At 36.4% G+C, this 24439-nt stretch overlaps 1 pseudogene; it reads left to right on the top strand.

Annotated features, from left to right (window-relative positions):
• Window positions 1-17321, top strand: part of LOC142832611 (vomeronasal type-2 receptor 116-like) — a 47073-nt pseudogene extending 29752 nt beyond the window's left edge.
• The last annotated feature ends 7118 nt before the right edge of the window (window positions 17322-24439 follow it).

The raw sequence follows: 24439 nt of genomic DNA, 5'->3' as shown, positions 1-24439 counted from the left end.
ATTATTCACTTCCAACATAGTTGTTACCCAATTTTATTACCAAAATTGCCTCATAAACATTTTCCTCACATTTTATACTTTATCATGTTCTGTTTTACAAAAATGTTAACTGGCATATACAAATTTATGTAGGATACTATTGTTGTGTAACTGTAACTGGAAAGGTAGTAAAAGAAGTTTGTTAGTATAAAAAATATATTCGTCAGATATATCCAGTGTGAATATATGACATTCTTTGTAAACATAAAACAGGTGAAGAGTACTTAGAAGGTAGTACATGGCCTTAATCTCCTCATCAAGAACCTGGGGCTGGCATGCTGGCGTATCTCTGTGCATTTGAGGACAGTCTCATCTGTAGAAATTATGATAAACTTATTGGTTCACATGTCTCTTTAATTTTTTACATTGGTCTATGATTTAAAAATAAATACATGAATAAGTATATTGATTGGTTAAAACCTTTGCCATTGTCTTTTTCTTTAGAGTAAGCACTCAAAAACCAGAAGTTGAAAACAAACTCTTTGAAAGATGCTGATGGCACATCTTTTTTGTAGAACATGACCTCTGATTAAAATTAAAGCTTATTACAAGCTTCCAGCTACTTATATTATTCCAATCTCAAAGCATAGGCCATTGTTTCAGCATTGGCAGTGGTTGGAAATACTGTACAACTCAGAATAGTACATCTACTGACTACACAGGATCATCTGTAGATCTTTGTACATATTAATAACCATATTTATTTTACAGAACATCTAAAAACATCCAGTTTGCACTGGCCTTAGTTTTTGCCATGGATGAAGTCAACAGGAACCCTGATCTTTTACCAAATTCATCATTTGAATTTGAATGCCCAGAAGGTGATTGTGCATTTGGGATTAAATTTTATAGTGACTTAAAATTTTCTGAAGAAGTTCATTATTTACCCCTAATTATATCTGCTATAAACAGACTATGTGTGAAATGGTGCTTACAGGACCAAATTTGGAAATATCTGTTGTGGTTGGGATCATGTTTAACCTCTTCAGACCTCAACAGGTGAGATTTTGTGATGTGAGTTTGCCACAAATTCTCATTCTCCCGTTATAAGTCCTAGATGCTAAGTAGATTGTGAGGAGGATAGTATCTTCAAATTTGTGTTAAACTGTGTAGTTCATGGTTATTATTCAGGCTTGATGGGCCTTCATTTCTTTTTTTGAAATTGAGATGAGGGAAAAAGTAACATATAAGTGGTTTTTAAGGAACTCTTGACCAAAAGTGTGTTTACAAGTTCTTCTGAGTGTGTGCCACCTCATGCTGCTCCCTGTGTTGTAGTTCCTTCAGATTACCTACGGACCTTTCCATCCCATCCTGAGCAATCGTGAACAGTTTCCCTCTCTGTATCAGATGGCTGACAAGGACACATCTTTAGCTCTGGCCATGACCTCTTTGATGCTTTACTTCAACTGGAACTGGATTGGCCTGGCCATCTCAGACAATGATCAGGGTACTCAATTTCTCACACAATTAAGAGGAGAGATGGAAAAAATTACGGTCTGCTTTGCCTTTGTGAGTGTGATCCCAGTCAAGATGGATTTGTTCTTGCAAAGAGCTGAAGTGTATTATAACCAAATAGTGATATCATCCACAAATGTAGTTATCATTTATGGTGACCCAGACAGTATTCTAGCTGTGGGCGTTAGAAGATGGGAATCTCTAGGTTTACAGAGAATATGGGTCACCACCTCACAGTGGGATGGTACTACAAGTAAGCATGGCTACCCACTTAATTCATTCAATTGGAAAATAACTTTTGCACACAAGCATTCTGAGATTTCTAGCTTTAAAACATTTGTACAGACACTGAACCCTCTCAAATACACTGATGAATTCCTGGCTAAGCTGGAGTGGATGAGCATGAACTGCAAAGTCTCAACTTCTATGTTTAAGACCCTAAAAAATTGTTTCTCCAATGCCTCATTGCAATTGCTAAAAGCACAGACATTTGACATGGCCTTTAGTGAAGAGACTTATGACATATATAATGTAGTGTATACTGTGGCCCATGCCTTCCATGAAATGCTTCTTCAGCATGTATATAATCAACCAATGAATAATGGAAAAAGATACTATAATCACTGCTTCAAGGTAGTGTTTCATCTTTTAGATGAAATTTGATATAATCAATATGAAAGTCTTTAAGTGTCTGTCAAATATCCCAATTTACTAAATTAGAGAATATTTCATAAAATAGAAACATTTCTGGAATTTTTTCAGAAGCAATGTAAATCTAGAATCTGGTATAAATCTTAATGCAAAAGCAATATTGTGGAAGATACAATTTGTAAAGGAAGATCACTGATTTTGTTACAGAGTACCTGACTATAAACACAACTATTCTAAAATTACAAGCCTAAGTCCTTTCTCCTTAATTCTCTTATTCATGAGAAAATTAATCCTTGTGAATTTATTGTCAAATATGTGATAATCAGCTTATAAGATCATGTTCCACAAGTGTTCAAAACTGATTCTGCTCACACTGTAGGCTCTAGGGACATTATTTCACATCCTGAGTGAAAGCAATTACACAGTAAACAGTGTCATTTTTCGCTTAAGGAAATAGATTTACATCCATATGTGTGAATGCATGGTTCTTCTTGTATACGGTTGTATGATTGTGTGTCTTGTTTAACTCTGTTTGTATCAGTATATATGTATATATATTTGTTTCTGTATATCTACATATCTATCTGTATGTGGAACTGAACATGAATTTGTCTTGTGTCAACGTCTTTTTGCATAGGAGTTTGTTTCTGTAAATATTTTTCTGTGTATTTTTTCAGTGCATGTGTTTATATGTTTTGATCTCACTGTTGTATACTGCTTGCACATATGTATATTATTATTTCTGTGTGCCTGTCTGTCTGCTTGCCTCTCAGAATCTTTCTTTGTATTTAAGCATAAATCTAACTACATCAATATCTCTCTGTGTAGGTGTTTTTGTCTGTAACTGTCCCCATGTGTGTAATGTAAATTAATGTGTGCATGTATTTGTGGGCCTGTTTATGTGTTTTGTATTTTTCTGTTTTTGTGTGTCTGTTTTTGTACATATATCTCACTGTATTTAGCTTTGTTTTCATGTGTGAGTGTTGGCATTTATGAGTATATCTGTATAAAATGTAAGTAGCTGCATTATGTATGTCTGAATGGAAGTGAACTTCTGTCGCTTTCTCTGTCTGTCTCTATCTCTTTCATGCTGTGTGTGTGTGTATGTGTGTGTGTGTGTGTGTGTGTACATGTGTTTTCATGTAGTGTTTGGTATTTGCATGTAAGTCTGTGTTTCTGTTTGGGAGTTTTTTTTCTGAAAGAACTTAAATTCTAGAAACATTATGATAGTATTAATAGTCCACTGGATTCATGGTTAATGCACCCCTGGACATCTTCAATAATACTGCCATTAAGATGAAATAAAATGCATTTTATGAATTCAAGGAAGGGCACACACACTATAGAATGGTGTGTCTCTTTCAGCTGCACTCCTTTCTGAGGAAAACACGCTTCTCTAATCCACTTGGAGACAGAGTGATTATGAACCAGAAAGACAAACTTCAGGAAGAGTATAGCATTTTTCATATTTGGAATTTCCCATACGGTCTTGGACTAAAGGTGAAAATAGGAGAGTTTAGCTCATATTTTCCATATGGACAACAGCTGCATTTATATGAAGACATGATAGAGCATGCAACAGGAAGTAGACAGGTGGGTCTGATTGAACTGTATTCTTTTGCAATACACAGCAGTAACGTGCACAATGGGATAGATTTGTGCTGTCTTGTAACAAACTACAAATAAATAATCACATTACAGAACATTTTCTCACCTCCTATTTTAGGTTTCTACATTTCTCTTTTTGAGACATTTTATTAATACTTTGAGGAGTTCAGATATGCATACAATGAATTTTTATCATTCCAGAATTTCTTCTTTGTTTTTAATATACAATGTATAATGTATACATTGCACTCCTATGCTATACTGTGTCCAGAAAGAGAGCCACTTATCTTGGTACTATTCTGATAGCTAGACTGTTATTGTCCTCCTTTTTGCAGAACAATGGACACAGATGTGAAAGATTGAGGATAACTCTAATGGAAGAGAGAAGTAAACACATACAAATCATTAATTTTTATTAGATAATTTTTATTGAATCTCTTTACCAACAGTTCCTAAATTGCCAACATCTTGAAAAACATATTAACAGAATATATTCATAATCCTATGAATTTTAATTTTATTCATTTTTCTTTCTTTTTGGTTAAAATTGACATGGGTGCTTTGTTTGTGTATATGTCTCTGCAACACTGCTATGTGTGGTGACAATGGATGCAGAGCTGTTAGAGTAATTGCTATCTAGAAGAACATTGCTTGATCCTGTAAATATTTTCACATTTCACTCAAACCAAAGACTGTGTGTCTAGTTACCTTATCTGTGTGGGGAGGAAGTATTGGTAATAAAAAAATTACTTTTGGACATTTCTAAATGATGAATTACATTATGGATCTAAAGTAAGCTATAAGTGTGAATTCTGCTGTGAATGGTTTTCAGTATTATGTGGCTTGAAATTTAAAGGAGTTAATTTCAGGAAACTTATCGAGCTAATTTTGAAATTAAATTAGATATACCAACAGTATAAAATGTTCAAAGTAATATTCTTTCTTACAGTGATGAGGGGAGTCACTATCAGGGGAAAAAAACATACAAACTGAAGTATAGCCACTGACCAACACATCCATTCAGGGAGCAGCAAGAATTTTTCAAGTATGCTCTTTCCAAGCCAAATTGAGCATTGCAAAAATATCCACTGGAGAATACAGAAGATTATAAACCCTGCCACCAGTGCTCATCTCCCATATAGGCAAATTTCATGCAAAAACAAATGAACAAAATATGAGTCTTCAAGCCAACACAACTACAAATATTATAGTCATAGGATAAAAAAGAGTATGTTCAAAGACATACTAGAAAAATTCAAAGAATGTTAATAACAAAATTCGAGGACAGCAAACAGGACACAAATCACTTTTAGCAGAAGGCAATGAAACCGTAAAATCTTGCTTACCGTAAAGAACTGAGTGAGCATGTGACAGATACTTTCAAATGGTATAAAATGATAAAAAAAATATTCAAACAAAATATGTAAAGGAAACAAAAAAGCAATTGTATAAATATCTCAAAAAATTTCTCATAAGGGAAAACTTCAAGTTGATTACAGGATGGCAATGCTCAAAGACAAGCAGAAGAATTAGAAAAATGAAACTATGACAGTTATAAGTAAGGACAATTGAAATTTATACAGACAAAAACAAGGGGATGTGATTCAATAATCAAAGTTACAAAAACTGGACAGAGGAGAAGAAGAAAAAGAACTGATGAAGGCTCAAGCAATATGTTCAATAAAATGTAGTAGTAATTTCCACAAATGCATTGAGATATGTGGCCATCTGGAGACAGGAAGAATTTAAATACTAAACACATAATATTAGAGAGAAAAACTTCCTATGAAGTATTTTACTTTAAATTTGTATTATATTGGTAAAAAAATGAAGTTGAAGGCAGCATGTGAGAAAACCTATTCGTAGAAAGACCCCTTATAAACAGAAGGTTCCTTCATGATTTCACTTAAAAGGGCAGAGTACCAGTGATGCAATTAAAGGAGTTAGAGATATATGTGCACAATCTTGTTACTATACCCAACAAATACATCCTTTGTAAACAAAAGAGGCTGTGAGGGCACTTCAAGATTATAATTTTGATGGCATCTGGAATTTATTAGAACTCAAAAATGGAGAGCACACTTGTGAGTTATTTTTGCTTAACTTGAAGCAAGAAGATACACTTGAGACCCAGATCTTTGAGCTATAAAGACATGCCTTACATCAGGTTGTGGTAATATATGTCTTTAATCCCAAAATTCAGAGGGCAGAGGAAGGTGGATCTCTTGGTTAGAGGGAACCTCTTCTACATAGCAAGTTCTAAGACAACCAGGGATAGAAAGAGAAATTTGACTCTAAAATAAAACCAAAAATTAAAGAAAGCGAGAGAGAGAAGGTGGAAGAAAAGAAGGAAGGAAGGAAGGAAGGAAGGAAGGAAGGAAGTCATGCTTTTACATCGCATCTTTTAATCTAATTTGGGGAAAAAGCATTATTTATCTAAATCTTAAATTAGGAAGACAAACTTTAAGCATTTAGTTCATTTGATTTGGAAAATCTTCCTATAATCTGTGCTACACCCTGTGCTGGACGGGCATTTAGACAATTTGATCTTGAAAATCCCCTACAGTATGTGCTACACACTTTGCTGGAGAACTATACAAGAGCAAAGAGAAAGAAACTTGTACTCTGTCTGCTGGCTCTCACCTTGCTAGAAAGTCTATTCCTCCATTGGAATTATAATGAACCAACATGCTTGGGATTCAAGTGTTTACTGAAGATTGAGATATCATGAACTGAGTAACATCTTTATTCTTAGCCAATTTTTACCTAGCAATTGTTGGATTAGCTAGACCACAAACTAAATGACATCATATATATAAAGAGAGTCAAAGAAACAGAGAGAGAGGCAGGATAATACTTGAAATTTTATTTCTTTAGGAAACCATAACTAATACTGAAATGGATGAATATTCATTGATGCATATAATTTATAGGAATTTATGACAAGAGAAGACACTTGAAGTACTCCTACAAACTGAAAAATAAGATGAATATGTGGTCCAGCAAGACATTGACAGCATTGAACACAAGACAGAACAATCATTAGAAAAGTATTATATATACCTATAAAAATTTAACAAAAATTAGAAAATTATTCTCAAAACTAAATATTAATTTTCATATTCTCCTATCATTATACACAAACAAAGATTTTGGTTTGTAAAACCTACATATATTTGTGCTTCCAAAAACAAACCTCAGTTACCAACATAAAAAGATTCTTTCTATAAATATGGAGGAAAGGAATCTTATGGAAATGAGACATAATAAAGAACATCAGACACTACACATTTTCATGTCTTGAATGGAAAATTCTCAACTAAACATTGAGTACTATAAGTCAACAACACAACAGAAGGATCTGTCCCTGTGACAGACATGACTTTATTACAAGATTACAAGGATTGGTCGACATATGCAAATCAGTTAAGTAAATGTAGCCCAGAAATAGTCGCAAGCAGAGGCCTACATGATTATTCAAATATGTGCAGAAATGGCTCTTAATAAAAATATAGTATTCATTGAGAGTTAAAATTTAAATCAAACACAATTCTTTTTGTTTGTTTTTGTTTTATTTTTAATTATTTATTTATTAAAAATTTCCACCTCTTCCCATCGTCGCATTTCCCTCCTACTCCCCCCAATCCCCCACCCCTTCCTCTACAGTGCTAAGAGAAGTCAGTGTGCCCTGCCCTATGGGAAGTCCTCACAATCAAAGAAACCCATCTTGACTTAAAAAGAGTTAAAACATTATTTACTCAATGTTTTAGAGTCTGATCATATTAAAAAGTTTTCTATGACAATCATATTGACAACACTGTGCTACAGGAAAATAAACTCAAAGAATTTCCAATGAAATCCTAAGTGAGGTCATTTGTATGTGTTGGTGATTATGCTTAATCAAAACTCTTGGGTGGCAGAGAATGAAAAAACCCCTACTGTTTATGGCCAGTCTGGTCTGCTTAGCATGTCCTAGTGACTAGGGTTGCATAAACAGACTCTGGCTCAAATAAACAAACAGAGATTGGACAAGGATGAGTATTTTCTCCACTATTCTTGAAAATAGTCCTTAATACCTTAGCAAAAAAAAGAAATAATAAAGATTAAAGAAAGAAAAGAAGAGAAGAAATAAAAGCACTGATAGCTTACAGATTTAATCCCAGTATTCAGAAGGCAGGAGATGGAGATTTCTGTGTGATCTAAGTAAACATACTCTATATGAGGAGTTTAGGTCTACCAATACTACAATTTGAGACTGTTTCAAGAAAACCACAAGAAAAAATGGTTTGGATTTAATCATCTTGTGGAGAACATGAAAAAACCAATGTAGAGGAGACACTGTGATGATGACACATAACTCAGTTCTGAACAGTGGATGCAGAGTGCGCACACAACAATAGCAGATGTCTAAAAGAGTGTATAGAAACCAATCAAGAGCTTTTTCTTTATGCAAAGTTCCTTTATTTTAAATTGTAAGAAACACTTCAGTGTAAGTTTTACAAAATCAAACTTGTATATTTTATTATATTTTATGTGAATAGATGTGGTTTTTATTTTTATTGATTTTTATTTTTCTCTACTTCACTCCCTGCTTTTCCCCTCCCCTTCAGTCCTCCCCCAAGCATTATTTCTGAATTTACTCAGGAGAGTTTGTCTTTTTCTACTTACCATGTAGATTAGATCTATGTATGTTTTTTTTAGTGTCTTCTGTGTTGTCCAAATTTACTCAGGATATGTCTCTCTTAGTGTCCTCTTTGTTGTCTAAGTTCTCTAGGATTGTGATTTGCAAGCTGGTTTTCTTTGATTTATGTTTAAAAACCACTCATGTGAGAGTAAATGTGATAATTGTTTTTCTGTGTCTGGGTTACCTCACTCACAATTATGTTTTCTAGCTCCATCCATTTTCCTGCAAAATTTAAGATGTCATCCTTTTTTTCTGCTGTTTAGTATTACATTGTGTAAATGTACCATATTTTCCTTATCCATTCTTCAGCTGAGGGGCATTTCGGTGTTCTCCAGGTTCTGGTATTACAAACAATGCTGCTATGAACATGGTTGAGCACATGTCCTTGTGGCACAGTTGAGTATCCTTTAGATATATATCCAAAGTGATATTTCTGGGTTTTGAGAAATGTTGTTTCCTAATTCTCTGAGAAATCACCACACTGTCATCCAAAGTGTCTGTACCAACTTGCATTCCCCCAAGCAATGCAGATGTGTTCCCTATACCCCACAACCTTTACAGCATACATGGATCAAAGACCTCAACATAAAGCTAGCCACAGCGAAACTTATAGAAGAGAAAGTAGACTTAAATTTGAATGCACTGGCACAGGGGACCACTTCCTAAATATAACCCTAACAGCACAGAAACTGAGAGAAACAATTAATAAATGGGAGCTCTTGAAACTGTAAAACTTTGGTAAAGCAAATGACAAGGCCAACAAGACAAAATCACAGCCTACAGAATGGGAAAAGATCTTCACTAATCCCACATCATACAGAGTTCTGATCTCCAAAATATACTAAAAACTCATGAAATTTGTCTTCAAAAGAACAAATAATCCAAATCAAACTTTTATTCACATTCCCCAAATATTTGCAGGCTTTGTAAAGCATTTAAACCTCTGGAAACACCATTTCTACCAGCTACATACATATCAATTATGCCCTTACTCTGCCTATTTAGCTGTTTTTTCTTTATAATATGTCATTCTTTCTAATGATGTTTTTGTAGTTCCTGTGTGTTATCTGACATTTAAAGAGATATTCCACCTATTTCAGATGTACATTCATCTTAGCCTTCTGTGATGTTGCTGTGATTAAATACTGACCAAATTCATATGGAGGAGGAGTTTTGATTGGGATCATAAATTACAGCAAAGAAATAACAAGGCAGGCAGGCATATGGAGACTACAATTCATCGTAGATTCTGAAGGAACATAGCTTACCGGCTTTCTCTGAATTCTCACACAGCCCTGACTAGGAACAGCACTGCCCAAAGTGGGCAGGGAAGTCCTACATCAATTACCCATTCATAAAATGATTGAAATATTTGACCGAAGGCTAATTCGATGGAGAGAAATATTTAGTTATGGTTCCCTCTAACTTATTATGTGCTTTATGTCAAGGTGAAGAAAATTAAATAGAAAAACCACTTTGTAAGCTCTATAGTATTTGTCCATATCATATAACCCATTCTTTCTCCTAAATTTCTAGGTTTGGGAAGCTACTCAAATTTACATCAGTTTGTGTACATACATTTGTACGCCTGTTATTATAAAATATATTAAGTTTAATCTGATCACTCCTTTAATGTTTATAAAATTGACTTATTGGTATATCAACATAAAAATAAAATATAGTTATAGGAGTAGGTAAAACTCCTGACACCAGCATGTATCTGATTTTTCACAGATGCCGCCCTCTGTGTGCAGTGCTGATTGTGGTCCTGGATTCAGAAAGTTCTCACAGGAGGGAATGGCAGCCTGCTGTTTTGATTGCAGCCCCTGCCAACAAAATGAAGTTTCTAATGAGACAAGTAAGTTTTGCTATTGAGATAAATCCTTCACACCACATAGATCATCTCCTCTCAGTTATACTGGGATGATCTAATGGTCCAAAAGTCAACTGAAGAAATGAAATATATTACTTTCCTAACTTAGTTTTTATAGGACTATGATTATTAACAAGGTCACTTTAAGTAAATTGTCATACCATTGAAGTGGCATTTCAATTGTGTTTTAATACATAAAAACTGCCTGCATATCTGAGAGTAAAACAGTCCCACTGGTCAGCCTTACAAACTTCAGTACGATAACATACACCTTTAAACCCAGTAGCCACAATGCCATGCACATTTAATCCCAGGAACAACCCTACGCTGATATGGAATTCGGTTGGTGCATACCTTTAATCCCAGTGGTACATGCCTTTAGTCCCAGCCCTAGAGAGGAATATGTGACAGATCTCAGACATAGTCTCTTTTTGAGATTCTGAGAGGCAGGATAGCCATTTCAAACTGAGGATAAGCAAGAGTTTGTGGTTCTTTTGCTTTTTAGATCATCAGGTTGAACCCTAGTTGCAGACCCTGAATATTTGTTAATCATGCTTCATTTGGTACCCAACATTTAGTGATACAAATTCAAGAAAATGACATTTGCTTGAGGATTTTCATCCACCGGCCCAAGCCACAGATGGGATTGGAATTCTAGTTCTGGGAGCTGGAATGAAAACAAGCCACCTGATTTCAGAGATAAACTAAAGCTCCCAGCTCCCATCTTCCCTGTCTTAGCTTCCATGTAAAGATCCAAAATACACAGAGAATCTGGATACTCTATGCTAATGTGGTGTCTTTGAATTGTTTGACTTCTGGGAAAGAAACAACAGCTGCTAAAAGATATTTGTTTATTAGTGCTGCTGGATTGATCTAACCTATATATTTTGAAAATGCCCTTACTTCAAAATTTAAATCAAAAGATGTGTTGCTTTGGTAAAGAGATTTTACTTTTGTTTCCAAAGGAAGTAAGAGGTTGTGGATTCATTCTGGGTTCAGAAAGATAAGGTTTCATTGGCGAAGACTCCGTGAAAATATCCAGTCAGAATGGATGACCCAGAAGATCCAACAATTCAGAGTACATTTGTTGCAGTTTCTTCTGAGTTCTGCATTCAGAACAGCTTTAAGACTACTGACTGAAATGATCCAGCCTCAAACAATACTCCAATAAGGACTTGACTATAATTATAAATTTTCTTTGTGTCACCAAAATATTATCAGCACCCACAATCAGCAGGATATAGCCTAGATAACTATGCACAAATCCCCCCTCAATGAATTATCAATATGTTTTGTTTGAAATGTTCATTACAAGTTGTAATGGCTGATATTCAGGAAAACAAGCTAAGCAAAGAAATTAGATGCAAGATTCTTGTTTTGAAAAAAAGTCATGCTGTGGTGATGCATACTTTTAATCACAGCACTTGGGAGGCAGAAGCAGGTAGACTCTGTGAGTTCAAGGTCAGCCTGGACTGCAGACTGAGTTGCAGGACAGGCTCCATAGCTACTGAGAAATTCTGTCTCAAAAGAAAGAAAGGAAAGAAAAAAAGGAAGAAAGAAAGAAAGAAAGAAAGAAAGAAAGAAAGAAAGAAAGAAAGAAAGAAAGAAAGAAGGAGAGAAAGAAAGAAGGAAAGAAAGGAGAGAAAGAAAGAAGGAGAAAAGAAATAAGAAAGTGAGATGAGGAAATAAGAAATGGAAAAAAAAGGATATAAATAGTATAAAATAGAAATATAGATTATTGAATCTACTCTGAAAAGAAAAAAGGAGGATACAGATATGACAAGGTAAAAAAGTAGTTTTGAATTGACTTTTTAAAAGCAAATGTTAGTTTTAAATATTTAACATTGGTTTTACTTTTGTATATTGTAAACAAATTTTGTATATTCATAAAAACTTGAGATTAATTTTCTTAAAACAGATTGTACAAATATTTTGAATACTATTCAAGGTATAGTATCTAAACAGCTCATTTAACAATGTAATTTAAATTTCTAGTCCTTGAAAACTAGCATATCAACTGTGTAGGAAAATAGAGCAGACCAACCTAGTTCAGAGAAGATAAGGGACACTGAAGAATCTCTTCATAAAGTTTACTTTGTGAAAAAAAGTCAAGGATAGGAACTAAATTAAGTATAAGCCTTTGGGCTCAACAAGATAACATATATATAAACTATTTTCTCTGAATTTGTCAAATGCAAATTAACGAAATAATGTGGGTATATTTCTTCCCTGTATATATTATATATAGTCATTATACTTATTGTGTATAGTTTTCTTATATTAATATAGCCTTCTTTTTATTATTTTTTGACAAAAAGGAGAAATGTAGAGGCATTTTAATTGTATTTAATAAATAAAGACTACCTGAAGTTCTGAGAGTAAGGCAATTTCATTGGTCAGCCTTATAGAGAAGATTTGGGAAAAAACTTTAATCCCAGTAGCCACCATAGTTAATATAGAAATTGGGCAGTGCATGCCTTTATCCCAGTGATGCATGCCTTTAATCCCAGCAAAAAAAGGGGAATAAAAAATGGGGGGAGACAGCTCTCAGACAAAGTCTCTTTCTGTGATTCCAGGAGCCAGGATAGCCATTTCAGATGGAGGTTGAGTTAAAAGGCAGTGGCTGGCTATTTTGATATTTAGATCTTCAGGTTGAACCCCAATTTCTGACCCTGAGTTGTTCTTAAAAGTGCTTCATAACATGACATACCTCTTTGATTCATTGAAAGTCTATATTAGGTGGCCTTTTCTCAAAGAAACAGTTTTCACAGTAACACAACAGTGTGACCAAGTTCTACATAAGGTTTCTATTAGTGATTAATATTTTCTGCAACGACATATAGATTTTATTCCAGTCATGAATCTTCACTAATATTTACTTTCTTTCAATTTTCATATCTCTATATTTGACTATATTTTTTATAGCCACCACATATTTGCAAAATCAATGCTGAAGAGACATCAGAGTAATTAAACTCTATTTTGTATATCTTGGGAACCAAATTCAAGTACACTATAAGAGGAATGAAGAGGTGAAATCACTACTTGTAAATTTTTCAACTACTGTTCTTTATTAAACAGAAGCCCTCAAGCAATAACCAAAGATCCTTTTTTCAAAGATCAATGTGATTGGCAATCTAGGGAAGTGTAATAAGTTTGAGCACATGATGTAGAAAATATGGAGTCTTATAATCGCCATTTTTACATAAAGCACACAGATAGTAATGTCAAGGAGTAGAGGATTAAAATCATTTTCTGTGAAAGCAACTAGCCACAATTACCCAAATGGTGCTATCTCCTACACAGCTCCTGTTAGTTAAATGGTTGTTTAGAGTTGCTTACATAAAATGGCAAATAGTTTTCTCCCCTATTGCCTGACGTTCTAGAAAATTAAGGTTTATAAAGAATATTTATGAGTGGTAAGATGACTCACAAGATAAATCTTTTGCCACTAAATCTGATGGTGATCTCATCCCTGGACCCATGTGGTATGATGTGGTTGACAACTCATTAAGATTGTCTTGGCACCTGAACATAGAGCATACCCCAAATTAATTAAATAAACTGCAATGAAATGGTCTTAAATATCAAAATATATAAGAATACAGTGTATTTACAACAAAATTACAAGAAAAGTTAAACAAAAATAATTTATTAACTCTTGAAATATGTGTATATATGTGAGATGGGTGGTTATGCATACACAATTGCAGGTGCATGTGAGAGGCATCCAATGCCCCTGTAGTTAGAATTAAACAATTGTGAGACAGATAACATGGATGCTGTGACTCAGGTATTGTGCAAGAATAGTATATTCTCTTGATAACTGGAATAAATTTCCAGCACTTAAATTAAATAATTACGTGTGTCCATAAATTCATCTTTCTAAATAAAAAGTGCTTAAAACCTGGAAGCACATCATCACTCTTTGCAATTATCCAATAGATAAAAACAATTGAAATCACATTTCCTTAATTTTCCAGGTAGAAAATTGCACCATATGAATACAGTGCTATTCTTCAAAGGAAACCTTCTGTACTATCACTCATGTCTGAATAACCTCTCTTGGTGTTATATCAATATCTACTTTACACCAGACTACACTTACAGGTCTTGGTCTCAAATAAAATGTTATTAGGCATTATTTGTTCCCAAATGTGATAGAATAAATATGGAGGACATTTTAATGTTAAGTATGCACAGAGGTATCTACCTTTAGAATAGCATCCCTACTGCCTGTGAGGACACAGTGAACGTACTGTTTTGTTTAAATATATTTTCTTTTGAAAATAAAAGAATTATATTATAAACCTTTCTTCTCTCATACTCACTTTCCTATATGCCCCATGTAAATTAATAACTCTGATATTTAAGCTCTATTATTATTTTTACATGTACACACACATGTAGATATACAAACACATATACTTACTGATTTGAAGGGATTTTTGCCAACCTGAAAATAGAAAGCATGACTCTAGAAAGTCTTTCCCTTCTCCCCATTCCCTTTGCCTTGGTTAGAACATTATATTAGAGTAATAGTGAACAATGATAATAATTGGCCATTTCAGAGATGTTGCTTTCTTGGAGTAGGTGTGGTCTTATTGGAAGAAACGTGTCATAGAAGAGGGAGATTTTGAGATTTCATGTGCTTAGGCAATTCCCAATGACAACGTTTACTTCCTATTACCTATGGATCAAAGAGATAGAATACTCAGCCTCTTCTCAAGCACCATGTATGCCAACATGTCCCAGGATGATAAATAAGCATCCAAACTTTAGGACACCCAAGTAAATGCTTTTCTTTATAAGAGTAACTATGGTTCTGGTTTTTCTTCACACCAACAGAAACACTAACATAGCTAGTAATTCCTAAAATAGGCAACCAAGCCCTAATACCTTATATGGTCATGTATTCCACCCAAGGCTCACTATCAATGTCCAGCTATCAAAACATTGAAATCCAACTAGCAAAAAGTGGTTTTGGTTAATTTTTAAATATTTATTTATTTATATTATTTCTGTTTTTTTATTTTTCCATTCAAATATTTCCACTTTTCCCCTCCCATTCCCCTTTCACTCCCCTACTTGCCTTCCTCCCTCCCCCTCCAGCCTTAACAGAGGGCAGGGTACCCTGTCCTGTGGGAAGTCCAAGGCCCTCCTTCCCCCCATCCAGGCCTAAGAAGCTGTGCATCCAAATAGACTAGGGACCCAAAAAGCCAGTACAAGTTTCTACTACTTGTTTCTACACCAAAAAGTGTTTTGTGGCTGTCCTAATTAAGCTGTCCAATCAAAACCAAATTATTTGTCCTATCAGGGGGTTCCCCTTCTACCTTTATAAACTGCTATTTTTCTGCAGGCCATAGCTGTCTCCTCTAACCAGAGACAGTGTTATCTTCTCCTTTACCAAACCCACTTCTCTCCTCTCTTATTGAATATTCCTATCCATTCTCTATCTCCTGTCTTTCATTCTCATTCCCTACTCATTGTCCTCTTGGACAAATTAATCTCCTTTTAGTTGAGAAGTTGATCTTAGCCTGTTGTATGAAGACTCCAAAGGTCTCTACAGATTCTGCTTTCTGTTTCTTCTATGTCAATGTGTTTGGGCTGGTGAATTCATACTAAAACAATGTATCACATAACTTGTTCCAATAGAAGATACATCTATTTCAGGAAAAGCATTCATAAAACAGACAGAAAGAAATCAGGCATCTCTGTAACCATGATATAGGAGATATTAAAATAAACTCTGTGTAATACTTTGATTATTTATTTAATCTCTAAACTTTTAGTTTCAGTCAATTCATTTTAGCATTCAGAAAGTACTGAAAATATGTATATTTTCTGATAATATAAAAAAATTGTATCATCAACACAAATACTTAAATGGACAACATATTGTTTTATTTAATTGCCCATAGTGATAATGAATTAGTATTATGAAATGAAAGTATTGCTATGCAGCAGTGTCTCTCAACTACATCATCAGCAAAGAATGCAAATATGGCAATGTTTATTCAACATACTTAATTGAAATAATCTGTCAATAAATTGCAGAAGTTGTACTAATTATGTTTTCTGTCTCCATCAGATGTGGATAAATGTGTGAAGTGTCCAGAAGACCAGTATGCCAACAGAGAGCAGAACCAGTGTTTTCAAAAAGCTGTGATATTTCTGAACTACAAAGATACCTTAGGGATGGTTCTGACCTTAATGGCCTTGTTCTTCTCTGCATTCACAACTGTGGTTCTTGGGATATTTGTGAAGCATCACAACACTCCCATTGTGAAGGCCAATAACCAGAATCTCAGCTACATCTTGCTAATTTCACTCATCTTTTGTTTTCTCTGTCCCTTGCTTTTCATTGGGCATCCCAACTCAGCTACCTGCATTCTGCAACAAATCACATTTGGAGTTGTATTCACTGTGGCTGTTTCCACTGTATTGGCCAAAACAATGACTGTGCTACTTGCTTTTAAAGTCACAGCCCCTGGAACAAGGATGAGGTATTTTCTGGTTTCTGGTATGCCCAACTACATCATTGTCATCTGTACATTCATCCAAATAATTCTCTGTTCAATCTGGCTGAAATTTTCTCCTCCATTTATTGAAAATGATGTGCATTCTGAGCATGGCCAAATCCTCATTGTATGCAACAAGGGCTCAGTTACTGCATTCTATTGTGTCCTGGGATATCATGGCTCCCTTGCATTAGGGAGCTTCATTGTTGCATTCTTGGCCAGGAATCTCCCTGACACATTCAATGAAGCCAAGTTGCTGACCTTCAGCATGCTGTTGTTTTGCAGTGTCTGGATAACATTCCTCCCTGTCTACCACAGCACCAAGGGCAAGATAATGGTGGCTGTGGAGGTCTTGTCCATCTTGGCTTCCAGTGCAGGCCTACTGGGATGCATTTTTATCCCCAAGTGTTACATAATTTTGTTAAGACCAGAGAGAAATTCTCTTCAAAAGTTAAGGAATAAAATATCTTCCTTAACACACATTTCATAAATTTATCTGACAACTACAGTATTGGTACAGAATCACCTAATACAATACAGTGCAAACCATATGAATGGCTAATGGTTCTCATCATTTCTTCTAATGAGGAAGCACAGCAATGACATATATATTACTTTTCTGTACACTGTGATGTATTATCATCCACAAAGCCACATACTTTATAAGATCATGTTCTTGAACATTAGCTCATAGGAGACATTTTCCTTTCTTTCACAATTGCACAGTAAGATTTGACATAAACTCTATGTAATTCTATTGATATCTGAGTAAAGATTAGACTTTGAATGCAAATGCAAACAGAGATAAGTCTTTTAGTAGGATGAAATAATGCTTTCAGATTGTAAAACAAATTTGCCATCCTTTATGGAAAGAAAAGGGAATCCTACTGCATCCTGGGAGCAACAAGAGTAGAATTTAGAAGAGAGAGAGAGAAAAATGTTTTGATAAATAGATATAAAGGATATTGAGAAAGATGGAAAGGTGTCTCAGCATTTAAAGTCATGTGTGTTTTTTTCCGAGGAGATGGGTTTACTATCCATTCCCCACAACTTGCACTTCACACCTTCCTATAACAATAGCTACAATGGGTAGCGGCGGCCAGACGCACAGAGGCGTGGCGGCGGCCAGACGCACAGAGGCCTAGCGGCGGCCAAACGCACAGAGGCTTAGCGGCGGCCAGACGCACAGAGGCTTAGCGGCGGCCAGACACGGCATAGCGGTGTAGCGACACCGCATTCAGGAAGAGGCTTTGGGAGACCAGCGCGGCAGCAGACACAAGCGGCAGGGCCAGACGTGCAATAAGGAGAGCAGATCGCCCTACTACAATCAACTCAAAGAGGTAGGCCTTTGGTTGGCCAGGTCACTGGCAAACGGGGAGCCTGGTCCTGTCCTGAAGACCCTTTGGAGGGGTGAGAAGGTTCTTGGCCTGTGGCAGGAACCAGGAAACAGAGCGAGGGCATTTTGTAAGCGGAGCACTGGGCCAGCAGGGAAACCTGATCTGGTTTTTTAAAGACCCATTAGATAGGATTAATAGGAGGAGATGGGCAGACGCCAAGGCAAGAACTCACACAATAATCTGAAAAACAACATGAAAACACCAGAACCCAAGGATCTTACAACAGAAGTATTTGAGCAATCTAACACAGAAGAAGTGTAAAAAATTGACATTATGAACGCAATAGAGTCCCTTAAACAACAAGTAAAAAATGCCCTTATAGAAATGGATGAGAAGTATAACAAAAAGTTTGAAGAAATGAGTAAATATGTACATGATACCCTGGGAAACCAAGATAAAACGATCAAACAGGTAATGGAAACAGTTCAAGAATTGAAAACTGAAATGAAGGCAAGGAAGAAAATACAAACTGAGGACCAGCCGGATATGGAAAATCTAGGTCAACGAGCAGAGTCTACAGAAACAAGCATAATCAATAGAATACAAGAGATAGAAGAAAGAATCTCAGATGCTGAGGACACCATAGAGAAAATAAACGAACAGATCAAAGAAAACAGCAAAGCCAACAAATTCTCAACACAAAACATTCAGGAAATATGGGACACAATAAAAAAGCCAAACTTAAGAATAATAGGAATAGAAGATGGAGAAGAGTCACAGCTCAAAGGCCCAGAAAATATATTCAACAAAATTATGGAAGAAAACTTTCCCAACTTAAAGAAAGATATTCATTTAAATATTCAAGAAGCATACAGAACACCAAACAGACTGGATCAAAGAAAAACATCTCCTCGCCATATATAATCAAAACACAAAATATACAGGTTAAAGAAAGAATATTAAGAGCTGCAAACGAAAAAGGGCAAGTAACTTATAAAGGTAAACCGATCAGACTTACACCTGACTTCTCTATGGAAACTATGAAAGCCAGAAGGTCCTGGATAGATGTACTGCAGAAGCTAAGAGACCATGGATGCAAACCCAAACTACTATACCCAGCCAAGCTATCATTCATTATCAATGGAGAAAACAAGACATTCCAGGACAAGAATAAATTTAAACAATACGTAGCCACAAATCCAGCCCTACAGAGTAATAGAAGGAAAATCGCAACCCAAGGAATCCAACACTGCCAACACTGCCTACAATAACCCAGGCATCTAGTGACCATTCACCAGCACATCTCAAAGAAGGGAGACACACAATCTCTACGACCAAAAGCAATAAGAATAACCGGAGTAAACAACCACTGGTCATTAATATCAGTTAATATTAATGGGCTCAATTTACCCATAAAAAGGCACAAGCGAAAAGATTGGATACGAAAACAGGATCCAACATTCTGCTGTTTGCAAGAAACACATCTCAACCACAAAGACAGGCACCTACTCAGAGGAAAGGGTTGGGAAAAGGTGTTTCAAGCAAATGGTCCTAAGAAAAAAGCAGGTGTGGCCATATTAATTTCTAACAAAACTGACTTCAAACTAAAATCAATCAGAAGAGACCGAGATGGTCACTTTATACTCATAACAGGAACAATTCATCAGGATGATGTCTCAATTCTGAATATCTACGCCCCCAATATAAAAGCACCTACTTATGTAAAAGAAATATTACTAGAACTCAAAGCAGACATCAAACCACACACACTCTCTCTCCAAGGGACAGGTCAATCAGACAGAAACCTAATAGAGAATTAAGAGAATTATTGGAGGGTAATGAAGCAAATGGACTTAACAGACATCTATAGAACATTCCACCCAAATAGGAAAGAATATACCTTCTTCTCTGCAGCTCATGGAACCTTCTCAAAAATTGACCACATACTTGGAAACAAAGGAAACCTCCACAGATACAAAAAAATATCAGTGTCCACCTGTGTCCTATCTGATCACCACGGATTAAAGTTAGAAGGCAACAACAATGCTACCCACAGAAAGCCGACAAACTCATGGAAACTGAACAGTCAACTACTGAACCACACCTGGGTCAAGGAAGAAATTAAGAAAGAAATTAAAGTCTTCCTTGAATTTAATGAAAATAAAGAGACAACATACTCAAACCTATGGGACACAATGAAAGCAGTGCTAAGAGGAAAGTTCATAGCACTAAGTGCCCACTTAAAGAAAACGGAGAATGCATACATTGGGGACTTAACAACACACCTGAAAGCTCTAGGAAAAAAAAGGAGCAGACGTGCCCAGGAGAAGTAGAAGACTGGAAATAATAAAACTGAGGGCCAAAATCAACAAAATAGAAACACAGAAAACAGTCCAAAGAATCAATGAAACAAAAAGCTGGTTCTTGGAGAAAGTCAATAAGATCGACAAACCCCTATCCAAACTAATTAAACGACAGAGAGAGAACATACAAATAAATAAGATCAGAAATGAAAAGGGGGACATAACCACAGACACAGAGGAAATTCAGAGAATCATTAGATCTTACTACAAAAGCCTGTATAACACAAAATTGGAAAATATAAAAGAAATGGACACTTTTTTAGATAAATACCATATACCAAAGTTAAACCAGGACCAGGTGAACAATCTAAACAGACCTGTTAGTCACGAAGAATTAGAAGAGGTTATCAAAAACCTCCCTACCAAAAAAAGCCCAGGACCAGATGGTTTCAATGCGGAATTCTACCAGAACTTCCAAGAAGAGCTAATTCCTATACTCCTTAATGTATTCCACAATATAGAAACAGAAGGGTCATTACCAAACTCCTTCTATGAAGCTACAGTTACTTTGATACCAAAACCACACAAAGACTCAACCAGGAAAGAGAATTACAGGCCAATCTCACTCATGAATATTGACACAAAAATCCTCAACAAAATACTGGCAAACCGAATCCAAGAATACATTAGAAAAATTATGCATGATGATCAAGTAGGCTTCATCCCAGAGATGCAGGGCTAGTTCAACATACGAAAATCTATCAATGTAATCCACCATATAAATAAACTGAAAGAAAAAAATCATATGATCATTTCATTAGATGCTGAAAAAGCATTCGACAAAATTCAACACCCCTTTATGATAAAGGTCTTGGAGAGAATAGGGATACAAGGATCCTACCTAAATATAATAAAAGCTATTTACACCAAGCCAACAGCTAACATTAAATTGAACGGAGAAAAACTCAAAGCCATCCCACTAAAATCAGGAACACAACAAGGATGTCCACTCTCTCCATACCTCTTCAATATAGTACTTGAAGTTCTAGCAATAGCAATAAGACAACATAAGGAGATCAAGGGGATTTGTATTGGAAAGGAAGAAGTTAAGCTTTCGTTATTTGCAGATGATATGATAGTTTACATAAGTGACCCCAAAAATTCTACCAAAGAACTCCTACAGCTGATAAACACCTTTAGTAATGTGGCAGGATACAAGATCAACTCCAAAAAATCAGTTGCCTTCCTTTACACTAAGGATAAGGAAGCAGAGAGGGAAATCAGAGAAGCATCACCTTTCACGATAGCCACAAATAGCATAAAATATCTAGGGGTAACCCTGACCAAGGAAGTGAAAGACCTATTCGACAAGAACTATAAGTCTTTGAAGAAAGAAATTGAAGAAGACACCAGAAAATGGAAGGACCTCCCTTGCTCTTGGATTGGGAGGATCAACATAGTAAAAATGGCAATTCTACCAAAAGCAATCTATAGATTCAATGCAATCCCCATCAAAATCCCATCAAAATTCTTCACAGATCTGGAGAATACAATAATCAACTTTATATGGAGGAACAAAAAACCCAGAATAGCCAGAACAATCTTATACAATAAAGGATTGTCTGGAGGCATTACCATGCCTGACTTCAAACTCTATTATAGAGCTACAGTATTGAAAACAGCCTGGTATTGGCATAAAAACAGAGAAGTCGACCAATGGAATCGAATAGAAGACCCTGACTTTAACCCACAAACCTTTGAGCACCTGATTTTCGATAAAGGAGCTAAAAGTATACAATGGAAACAAGACAGCATTTTCAACAAATTGTGCTGGCAAAACTGGATGTCAATCTGTAAAAGAATGAAAATAGATCCATATCTATCACCATGCACAAAACTCAAGTCCAAATGGATTAAAGACCTCAATATCAGTCCGAACACACTGAACCTGATAGAAGAGGAAGTGGGAAGTACTCTACAACACATGGGCACAGGAGACCACTTCCTACGTATAACCCCAGCAGCACAGACACTAAGGGCATCATTGAATAAATGGGGCCTCCTGAGGCTGAGAAGCTTCTGTAAAGCAAAGGACACTGTCACTAAGACAAAAAGGCTACCCACTGACTGGGAGAAGATTTTCACCAACCCCACAACAGACAAAGGTTTGATCTCCAAAATATATAAAGAAATCAAGAAACTAGACCGTAAAAGGCTAATCAATCCAATTATAAAATGGGGCACTGAGCTGAACACACAATTCTCAACAGAAGAACTTCAAATGGCCAAAAGACACTTAAGGTCATGCTCAACTTCCCTAGCGATCAGGGAAATGCAAATCAAGACAACTTTAAGATACCATCTTATACCTGTCAGAATGGCTAAAATAAAAAACACCAATGATAGCCTTTGCTGGAGAGGTTGTGGAGAAAGGGGGACACTCACCCATTGCTGGTGGGAATGCAAACTTGTGCAACCACTCTGGAAAGCAGTGTGGCGGTTTTTCAGGAAATTCGGGATCAACCTACCCCTGGATCCAGCAATACCACTCTTGGGAATATACCCAAGAGAGGCCCTATCATACAACAAAAGTATATGCTCAACTATGTTCATAGCAGCATTGTTTGTAATAGCCAGAACCTGGAAACAACCTAGATGCCCTTCAACGGAAGAATGGATGAAGAAAGTATGGAATATATACATATTAGAGTATTACTCAGCAGTAAAAAACAAGGACTTCTTGAATTTTGCATACAAATGGATGGAAATAGAAAACACTATCCTGAGTGAGGTAAGCCAGACCCAAAAAGAGGAACATGGGATGTACTCACTCATATTTGGTTTCTAGCCATAAATAAAGGACATTGGGCTTATAATGCAGGTTCCTAGAGAAGCTAAATAAGAAGGTGAACCCAAAGACAAACACATAGGCATCCTCATGAATATTAACCTTCATCAGGCGATGAAAGGAGACAGAGACAGAGGAGCACGGGACAGAAATCTCAAGGTCCAAATCAGGAGCAGAAGGAGACGGAGCACGAGCAAGGAACTCAGGACCGCGAGGGGTGCACCCACACACTGAGACAGTGGGATGTTCTATCAGGAACTCACCAAGGCCAGCTGGCCTGGGTCTGAAAAAGCATGGGATAAATCCGGACTAGCTGAACATAGAGGACAATGAGGAATACTGAGAACTCAGGAACAATTGCAGTGAGTTTTTGATCCTACTGCACGTACTGGCTTTGGGGGAGCCTAGGCAGTTTGGATGCTCACCTTAGGAGACCTGGATAGAGGTGGGCGGTCCTTGGGCTTCCCACAGGTCAGGGAACCCTGACTGCTCTTTGAGCAGATGAGGGAGGGTGACTTGATCGGGGGAGGGGGAGGGAAATGGGAGGCGGTTGCGGGGAGGAGGCAGAAATCCTTAATAAATAAATAAATAAATAAATTTAAAAAAAAAGAAAACACTATCCTGAGTGAGGTAAGCCAGACCCAAAAAGAGGAACATGGGATGTACTCACTCATATTTGGTTTCTAGCCATAAATAAAGGACATTGGGCTTATAATGCAGGTTCCTAGAGAAGCTAAGTAAGAAGGTGAACCCAAAGACAAACACATAGGCATCCTCATGAATATTAACCTTCATCAGGCGATGAAAGGAGACAGAGACAGAGGAGCACGGGACAGAAATCTCAAGGTCCAAATCAGGAGCAGAAGGAGACTGAGCACGAGCAAGGAACTCAGGATCGCGAGGGGCGCACCCACACACTGAGACAATGGGGATGTTCTATCGGGAACTCACCAAGGCCAGCTGGCCTGGGTCTGAAAAAGCATGGGATAAATCCGGACTAGCTGAACATAGAGGACAATGAGGAATACTGAGAACTCAAGAACAATCGTAGTGGGTTTTTGATCCTACTGCACGTACTGGCTTTGGGGGGCCTAGGCAGTTTGGATGCTCACCTTAGGAG

The sequence above is a fragment of the Microtus pennsylvanicus genome, chromosome 1, assembly GCF_037038515.1.
Source record: "Microtus pennsylvanicus isolate mMicPen1 chromosome 1, mMicPen1.hap1, whole genome shotgun sequence".
NCBI classification, from domain to species: Eukaryota; Metazoa; Chordata; class Mammalia; order Rodentia; family Cricetidae; genus Microtus; species Microtus pennsylvanicus.
The sequence above is the reverse complement of the archived record's forward strand: the minus strand, read 5'-3'. Positions and strand labels throughout refer to the sequence as shown.